A 10,409-nucleotide genomic window follows, 5' to 3' on the forward strand; every position below is an offset into this window, starting at 1 on the left:
TTACAAAAATTAAAAATAAAAAGCTGTAATAATACTACAAAAATATTAAATAGTAAAAAAAATAATAAATAATACAACTAAAAAACTAATTTATACTATAAATTCAAAAAAAAAATTAAATAGAAGAAAAACTAAAATATATTAACAAATATTAATATTAAACTATTTAATTATAGTAGATGCTATAATAAGATAAAACATATATATATATATATATATATATTAAAAATACTAAATTAAGATGAAAGTGACAATTGTTGCAGTACTCCCTCAATTATATTGTGTATGATAGAATTTTTTATTAAAAAAATGGGTGTCAAATAAAAATATTAAATAATAAATGAAATATCGTGTCATCTCTGATCTGGATTAGTTTGCTTTTCTTACCATTGTCTCTTGTGCGAAGCTATGTAAGCAGTGTTTTGGAACTTTGATGGATGGACGTACTAAGAATTTATCTTGAATTGATTAATATATATTATTTGAAATTAAAAGAAAATATAATACTTATTTAAATCCTACATATATCAATTAAACACGTTTTCAAATGGTTTAAATTTCATCTCAAACCAATAAGATGGGATCTTAATCTTATTATATGGGAACCATGTGAAGTCTGCACATTGGGCGGCGGACAGCATTTGCACGTGGTATATTTATATGTTATTTAATAAGTTTTATAAATTGTATATTACTAGACTTATTAAGCATTTGTAATGTATGACATAAATATTTATTTTAGATAATTAAGATTTATAATAAATAAATCTTTGAGATTAATTTTAATGATTGGTGATTAAATTAAATTAAAATTAAAACAATATTTAAAAAGATTAAAAAATTCTAGAAACACTTTTTATCGAAGAAAAAGATTATATTTTTAAATAAATTAGTCTAACCAAGTTTACTTTCTGGTGAGCTAAGAAAATTCTAACCGGCTCAACCTATCAACAATTGATTGATTAGGTGGCTTAACTCACTAAATTTTTTAAAATAAAAAATAAAAAAATTAATCACATATTTTTGTTTTTAATAAATAAAATAGAAAGTTATAACTTTTCTATCAAGAAATCAAGTCAAATCATTGATTCAAATACTAATACAAAGGAAAATATCAATTAAAATTTCAAATGACAATTACATAAATATATATATATATATATATATAATTATTTTAATTATTTTAATTATAATAGTTAAATGGGTTAGTTTGACTCATTTCGATTCAAATATGTTTTTCTTACGAGTTAAGTGTGCCAAGTTGGAATTTAACAAAAAATTAATACACATTTTTATTTTCTAACGGCTTTGTCTCATGGTGAGTTGGGTTAACCACTAAGTTGAAACTCACTTTGATATTTATGACAAAATATTTTTTAAGTGAAAAGAAAAGAAAAAAAAAGGAAGGAATGAGAGAAAATAAAATTAACAATGTATATAAAATACCAAAAATGTCCTTAAAAAATATGTACAAAAATAAAATATACTTTTAGACATTTGACATATAAAACATCAATCTCTTTCTTTTTCTCTCCATATTGGAGGAATTAATAAACATGTGGGTCTCACCCACTTTTAAATCAGTCCTCCTTATTTATAAAAATGTCATATAAAAGAAAGATAAAAATTCTCTCTCCTTCCCCCTCCCCCAAAATTTTAGAGATTAATAAACGTGTGGATCTCACTCATTTTTTTAGTTATTCCTCCTTATTTATAAAAATATCATATAAAAGAAAGATAAAAATTCTCCCTCCTTCCCCCTCCCCCAAAAATTTAGAGATTAATAAACGTGTGGATCTCACTCATTTTTTTTAGTTATTCCTCCTTATTTATAAAAATGTCAAATAAAAGAAAGATAAAACTTCTCCTCCCTTCCCTTTCTTCCCCCTCCCCTTGCCCCCTTTTCATCTTTTCATCTTATCAAACATGTTCGGAATTGGAAATTGTGTAAAAGTTACCAACTTAAGAATTGTTTTGTATCTATTAATTTAAAACCTTAAGTTAGACACACGTTAACAAGGAATGCTTCTAACATGAAGTAGTAGAGTCCATGCCTCATCCATGAGGCACTAAAGTTACCAGTAATAACAAGTTTTCCAACTTATTTATATTTGCAAAATAGTCCTTATATTATATGTGGAGGCACGGTGAAGGTGCAGTGGCGGCGGAGGCACGGTGGCAGTGGAGGTGTCGTCTCCTTCCACGATGGTGGCAGTGGAGGCGTGACCTTCTTCGCGCGGTGGTAGCGGAGGTGCGAGCTTCTTCAAGCGATGGCAGCAGAAGCATGACTTTGTTCATGTGGTGACAACGGAGGCGCAAGCTCTTTCAAGCGATGGCAACAGAAGCACGACTTCGTTCGCGCAGTGGCAACAGAAGTGCGACCTCCTTCGCACGATGGTAGCGCGGAGGCGCGGGCTCCTTCAAGTGGTGGCAGCGAAAGCGCGACTTCGTTCGTGTAGTGGCAGCGGAGGCATGGCCTCCTTCGCGCGATGGCAGCGGAGGCGCGGGCTCCTCCTCGGCACCACCAGCCTCATGTCCTTCCTCTGTTGCCACCTCCCCCTCCCCATTGTCTATGACGTTCAACTCTCCCAGGCCTCTCCTTCACCTTCTCTGTTGTCAACTACATCCGCTATGACCAAAACCTTGCCACCTCAAATTTGACCCTCCCCACCCCTAGCTCGCCCTCGACAGCCTCACTATCGCACTCGCTGCCGTTGTCTTCCTCGTCCTCACCACTCGCTGGCGGCCAAAACAACAACCCTCTCAAATTTTGTATTTTTACACAGGGACTGATCTGCAAAAAAAAAAAAATTCCAAGTTACAGGTAACAAATCTGAACCGTTAATTATTTTATTATTAAATCTAATGGTTAAAAATAGTATTTCATTCATGTATCACATTTCATAGTACTACATGTTAGAATTTTCGTCCAAGAAGTTAACCCATGTTGACACTAAAAACTACCAACTTTAAAGGGTTATTTTTCTAGTCTTATTAACTCAATCCCTCAAGTTGCACGCACATCAATAAATAAGCACTTTTCAATAATAACTAGTATGGTACTGGTGCTTTCACCCAAATGACAAAGGGATAGTGACACTCATGTTATTACGTATATTTTAAATTTACTAAGATGATTTATATTAATAATATTGCTGTTTATATAAGTAATATGATGATTACAAAATACAAAATTGTAAAAACAAATTTTGAAACAAGTAACTTTTAAATGCATTTGTAATAATTAGAGTGAAAATCAATTGTAAGATGAGATTTGGAATAAAGTCATAGTATTTTCATAACTTCTAGTAACTCAAGGAGTATGTTAATTTTGGGTTTAACAAATAAAGTTTTCTAGCATCATAACAAAATATTTCTCATAGATATGTAAATTGGGACCATGTAGCTGCACATTAAAAAGTTACATGAGATATTTGAAAAAAAATAATCAAATCAATTCCAATTGAACAATGTACTTAACACAATAATAAATAAAAAGGAAAGTATGATTCTTAACATGAGCTATATTGGTGTCAGAAAAAATGAGCTATATATAATATAGGTAATTTATTACATACTACATTTGGTTAATGCTTATCATAATAAATTTAATCACCAGAATTAGTTGTTATAAACTTCATTAATTATAATTTATTTGGTCTTCATCATCTATTCAATTAACTATAAAATTGTTATCTGTTTCAAATATGACAACTTGAAAATAAATATTTATCAACCAAGATTTAAAACAACCACTTTTTTCGGTTAAGGAAACATCAATATTTATCAAACAATCTCTACTCTATCAAAATGATTGAGGGATGACACTTTCATGACTATTAGACATGGAGCCAATGACATGTTGAAGATCTTTATATCATGTATCATCGCCCATTTAATAGTTAATCTAGGCTCAATAGTGCTTAATTTTATATTGGAATTTACTTGCAAAATAGAGGGTTAGTAGAGGCCTAACACCTCTAACACCAAATTAAAGAATCTCTTTAAATAGATATGTCTAATAAAGTACGAATGGTTAATTAAAGGATGATAACCTTTATATTTGATAATTAAATATATAAAAGAATGATAAAATTAATTAAAGGTGGAATGATTAACAACATAACTATCAAAATTTAGAAAACAACATAGGCCTTAAAGGAATAAGTAAATACCATAAGGCTTGTACAATGCGCACAAATTCTCCTAAGATCCAACTAACCTAAACTTTATCAAATCAAAAAGACAATGTGTACATATTTTGATAGATCTCTTGACATGTTACCTTTCGTGTGTAGCTATTATAGGAATTCTTGAACAAAATTCAATCATTTGAAATGCATAATCCAAATATAGTTGAACATATATAAGATACATATATACATTACAAACAATTCTTATTTATGTAAGATGTATACACACTAAAGATATATACATAAATAAAAGTTATTTACTGATGGAATATTTTTAACAAATTTATATTTGTCAAAAATGTAAGAATTTTTTACGAAAACTGACAATCATATATTAAAAAAGATCATCAATAAAATTATATATATATATATATAGAGAGAGAGAGAGAGAGAGAGAGAGAGAGAGAAAGGAGGAGGAGGAGGAGGAATCAAATGATTCCACAAAGTAACTCTTAGTAAAGTTACTCCGCTCAATAACTCATGATGTATGTTGAATTTCATCGATCCAATTATTAAATTAAAAGTATTAAATTTTACTAATAATTAATGTAGAAAAAATTGATTAGCTTTGGAATAAATTATTTGAAAACAATATAGTTGAAAAATTAATTATTTTAAATTATTTAACTAGAATCTTATTGACAATTTACTATATGATCTTGATATTTTTGTATAACTAATATCTGGTTTTAAATTTAATATGAAAATATTATGATATAATTAGATAAGATTTTAAATTAGTATTTTATTAATGGTTGATAATTAGAAAATAAAACAAGGATAAATACATTTTTTGAATTTTATATCATAGATTTAAGATAAATAAATATTTTAAGTTAATTAATAATTTATTTAAAATATTAAATTTAATTTATAAAAATAATATTTTAAAAGAGAAGGGTTATAATAACACCAGTGTAACTTTTACTAAGTATTACTCCGCTCAATAACTTTATATTTAATGTAAATTTTATAAATTAAACCGTTAGATTGAAAGTTTTTTACTCTTAAATCATATATTCAAAATTTTATATTAATTCAAGATGATTTGATACTTCATTCTTGTAAAACAAAATTGACGTAATATATACATTTCAAAATATACTAAAATATATATGAACACTTTGATTACCTTCAAGTTGTTGTTCAATTTTAACAAAATTTGATATAAACATATAAAGTGATATGAACTTTCAATCTGACGGTTAGATTTACAAAATTCACATTTAATATAAAGTTATTGAGGGGTATAATACTTAATAAAAGTTATCTCGGTGTTATTATAACCCATCTCATTTTAAAATATATAAATTATCATTTAAACTTTTGAATTTTATAATAAATAGTTTAAATTGTATCATAATATTAATTTTAAATAGAAATAAGTAGATTGTTAATTATAAAAGTAAGTATATATATAAATAAAGATTAATTAAATATAATATAATTATTATATTTTTTATAACGGTCCAGATACACTAAAATGAGAGGGATCAAAAGATAGTATAAGTATGAGATTGTATAGTTGGGAATGACTTAAATGAATTAATTTGTATTACATATATTGACAACATGCATCTGCCTTTCTTTAGCTTATTTCATTAGAACTCCACAATTAAGTGTGCTTAACTTTGAGTAATATAGGGATGAGTGACCTTCTGGGAAGTTTTTGGTCCTCTAATTTATTAATATGAGGGTTGTTATATTAATAAATTTATTAAAATTAAACAAAACTTTTTTAAGTAGGTTGGATTTGGATGGATCAACGGGTTGGGTTGGGTCAAGTTTGTGCATTTTTTTTGGAATCCAACTCAATCTAATGGGTTGGGTTGGGTTGGGTTAAGTATTGGCTCAATCGTGTCAACATAATTAAATTTATTAGTTAAATTATACTTTTGATTTTTTTATTTATTTTTAAGATTCAATCTAATCTCACTATTTTTTAAATGGTTCAATTTGGTCCTCTAATTTTTGAAAAATGTTTAATGTTATCATCCGTCCAAATTAACATTAACGGCATTAACAAATTCTGATGGAAGGACAATATTGAACATCATTTGAAAATTAGATGACCAAATTGAATCATTTAAAATATTCAATTTGATCTCACTATTTTTAAAATATTTAATTTGATCTCACAATTTGTACAATATTCAATTTGATCCTCTAATTTTTAATATTAAATATTGTCATTTCGCCTAATTTCATAATGTCCTTACTGTAAATTTGTACGGAAGGATAACATTGAGCATTTTTTGAAAATTAAAGAACTAACTTATACCTTTTAAAAATAATGGGACTAAATTAAATCCCAAAATTAAATAGAGAGACTAAAAATATAGTTTAGCTTAAACTTATTTATTTATTCTAAAAATTTAAATATTTCTGAAAAGATATAAATCGTTTGATATCTTGCAACAAATGCAATTTAATTAACCAATAAAGATAATAATAATACAAACTAAATTCTAAAATAAATTTGTTGATTTGCTAAATTGTTATCAACTCAAACAATCAAGATTAGTACAAAATAAAATTTAAAATAAATGTTATATTGTGATAATGTTATCAACTCAAAAACAAAAATATGTTACTAAGCAAGAGTAACAATGAATTTTAACTTCTTGTTTTTGTTGTTATTGTTATTGTTGCTGTTATTATATGATCGAGTAAGGTTGGATTGAATCATGCGTCAAAAGTTCAAAACTCGTTATCCAACTTGTATGATGTCAATTTTGATTGTGTCGAGTGTCAGGTTTGACTTAAGCACAAAAAAAAATCATATATGAACTTATTGAGTTGGTTTGAATCAATTTGGATTCGTGGGTTACTCATACCTGTTTAACCCTTAGTTAAAAATGACATATAAATAGCTAAAATATTTTAGTTTTTGACACCAAAACTTAAAATCCATGATAAGTTGAATTTAGGTCCACCTAATATGTCTGGAGGATGTCTCACATGTCATATTAAATGTTAATTTTGTAATACATCTCCTTGCACATTGATAGATTAGCAAGACACCCTATTAATTTGTTAGTTGAATCACACGATTAGAAAATTTTGAATATGATTGTTATGTAGACATCTTGTGATCAAAACATAATACTAACATCATTTTCATTTCGAACCAACCTACAGATTTTTTATGAAATATCAAATATTAGTAACATACACATAATTTAAATCACATAGATTTCCTAGAAAGAAAAGTCATAAACTTGAATGTTGTACATCTATTTATCATAGTTTAAAAATAACTAAATTAAAATATAAAATGTAGAATAAGGAATCAAATTTGTTTTGTACAACATTACTTATGTATAATGCCAAAATTTATCTAAATAATTGGTGTCCCTATCCCCTAACATATCACCCTAACTTTTTCTTCCCCCAAAATTTTAAAATAAACCAAACATAATAAATCATATAATACAATTTTGAACATCAACAAAGGTCATAACAAATCAAAATCTTCATATTAAACATGACATCATTTACTCATCTTTCTCAAAAACTATAAAAGAATAAACATAATTAATCAACACAAACAAAATTTAGCCATTACAAAACTAACAAAGAGTGAGATATAAAATACCATAAAGACCAAAAATTAAAAATGACTTTTCAAAGAATAAATTAAAACTCAAATCATATATGCATAAAAAAAACAAAAAAAAAACTTCACATAGCATATCAAACATAAGTTCTAAAATTGTAAATGTTTGTAGAATAACAAAATAATATTAACTAAAGCTCATAGTATAAAACACACAAGTAACCAAATGCAAATGAGACAATTTTATCAATTATAATTAGGGAATAAGAGAACTTACCCACACCACCCAATTTTGAGTTTTGAAAGAATAAAAATGAAGATGTTTAAAAAAAAATAGAAAGGAGAAGAAAAAATGTCACAAAAGAAAATGAAAATGTCAAATAAAAAAAAAATACACAATATTTGTTAATAACATGAATTGAGCTTGATAATTATAAACAAAACAAAAATAGACATAAAAAAAAAAACATACACACAAGACATAATGTTTATTATTTGAGAAGAGAAAATGAATCTAAAAAATGAAAAGACATTTTTAACATAAATCCTTATATCCAACATCTCATTTTTATTTTCTCTTCTCCAAAATCATGAAAAACTAAACATAATAAATCATGTAAGACAATTTTTATCATCAACAAAGTAAAAGAAAAAATAGTCCCTTATTAAGAAAAATCATAAAAGACTTTATCTTTTATTGTTTGGGATATGCACATGTCTAGTGTAGTCAAACATGTTAAAATGATCCATTGGTGGTTTGAAGTCGCACCATGCTTCCTTTGGGATTTTGTATTTTACTATGAGTGTGGGGCATAGATTGAGCAAATGAGTTGTCCAATTAACAACTTCTGGCCAAAATTCCTTAGGGATTTGTTTCTCCAAAAGCATGCAATGTACCATATTCATGATTGTCCAATTTTTTTGTTCTGCAACTCCATTTTGTTATGGAATATAGGCAGTGGTGAGTTGCCTCTGAATGCCATTTGAGCTGCAAAACTCAATAATTTCAAGTGAGGTGCACTCCCTACCTCAATCAATACGAAGACAACAAATAACATCTCTAGTTTTCTTTTTTACCAAAGATTTACACCTTTTAACACAACAAAGGCTTTTGACTTAGCATTCAAGTAAGTCCATAGTTTCCTGCTATAATCATCTGTGAATGTAATTATGTACTTATGATTGTTAGACTCTGGTGAGATGGGGCCATAAATGTCCACATGTACAAGTTGCAACCTTTTAAAAGCTCTCTAGAAACCCATTTTTGAAATAGACTCTTAGTGTTGCTTACCGACCATGCAAACACTACACAATTTTGAGGGAGTTTTGAGAAAGGGGATGCCTTTCACCATCTTCTTGTACGATAAAGTTTTGCAAACCCTTAAAATTTATATAGCCAAATCTACAATGCCACAAATTAGTTTGATCTTTAGAGGTAGTTTGGAAGCATGTAGGAGCTGACGTTTGCATTAACATTGAGGCAAGTAATATAAACATCCTATTAGTAGACATGTGAGTTTATACAATTAACCCCCTTTTAGCATGATAAATTTTGCATAGTTCACTTTGTATTAGAAAAGTTAAGTTTTGTTCTTACATTTTACCAATACTTAGTAGGTTATTTTTAAGCTCAGGTATATAAAACACACCATTAATTACCATATTTAAATTTGTTCCACTAACTTATAACTTGATACTTCTTTTCCTTGTGATTGCTATTTTGATGTTGTTCCCAAGCTTTACAATTTTCCTAAAGGTCTAATCTAAATGCAAAAACCAATGTATATTTCTAATCATGTGATTATTATAACTTGAGTCGAGGAACCACGTTGCTTCTTTTTCAAAAATTTGAGGATCCACTTGAGCCATAAACAACATCTCTTCTTCATCAAGTTCTACAAAATAAGCACCTTTCTTCCAACTTGGACACTCATTTTGGAAGCATCATAGCTTGTGGCACTTGTAGCACTCTATAGTTGGTTTGTTAAAAGTGTGTTTGCCTCTACCTCTTCCATGACCCCAAACTACACTTTGACCACCTATATATGTCTCTTCCTCCTATCCCTTCCTTATGAGTGATCTTCAGGGCTTGTTCATCTTCTCCATTGTGATTGTTCATTCTTTCTCATATACAAGTAGGTTACTTTGGAGTTCATCTACTATTAGCTTATCAAGATCGTTTGACTTTTCCACTTAGCATATCACATAATTGAATTTGGAAGTCATTGATCGCAAAATCTTCTCAATAATTACAGTTTTCCCCATCTTCTCTTCGTGATCTTTCATCTTGTTTGCAATTGTTAACGTCCGAGCAAAATAACCATCCATCATCTCTCATTCTCTCATTTGAAGCACTTCAAATACTCTCCTTAAAGCTTGTAATTGGGCCCTTTTAACTTGTGTTCAACCCTGATACTTTTGTCTCATTGAGTCCCATATGCTCTTCAAATTCCCCTTATTAAGGATAGTTTCCAAGATACTTCGGTCAATGGCCTGGAAAAGGTAATTTTTTACCTTTAGATCTTTTAGTCATTATTCCTCAGTTTTTTTTGTTTGTACCTCTATTGGCTCAACCCCATCTGCTACTGTAAAAACTATTGTCTCCACCAAATGCCAATACTCTTTAGATCGAAGAAGATTTTTCATGAGCATAGCCT

The sequence above is a fragment of the Cajanus cajan genome, chromosome 3 (assembly GCF_000230855.2).
Source record: "Cajanus cajan strain Asha chromosome 3, NIPB_CcT2T_4, whole genome shotgun sequence".
In the NCBI taxonomy this organism is placed as follows: Eukaryota; Viridiplantae; Streptophyta; class Magnoliopsida; order Fabales; family Fabaceae; genus Cajanus; species Cajanus cajan.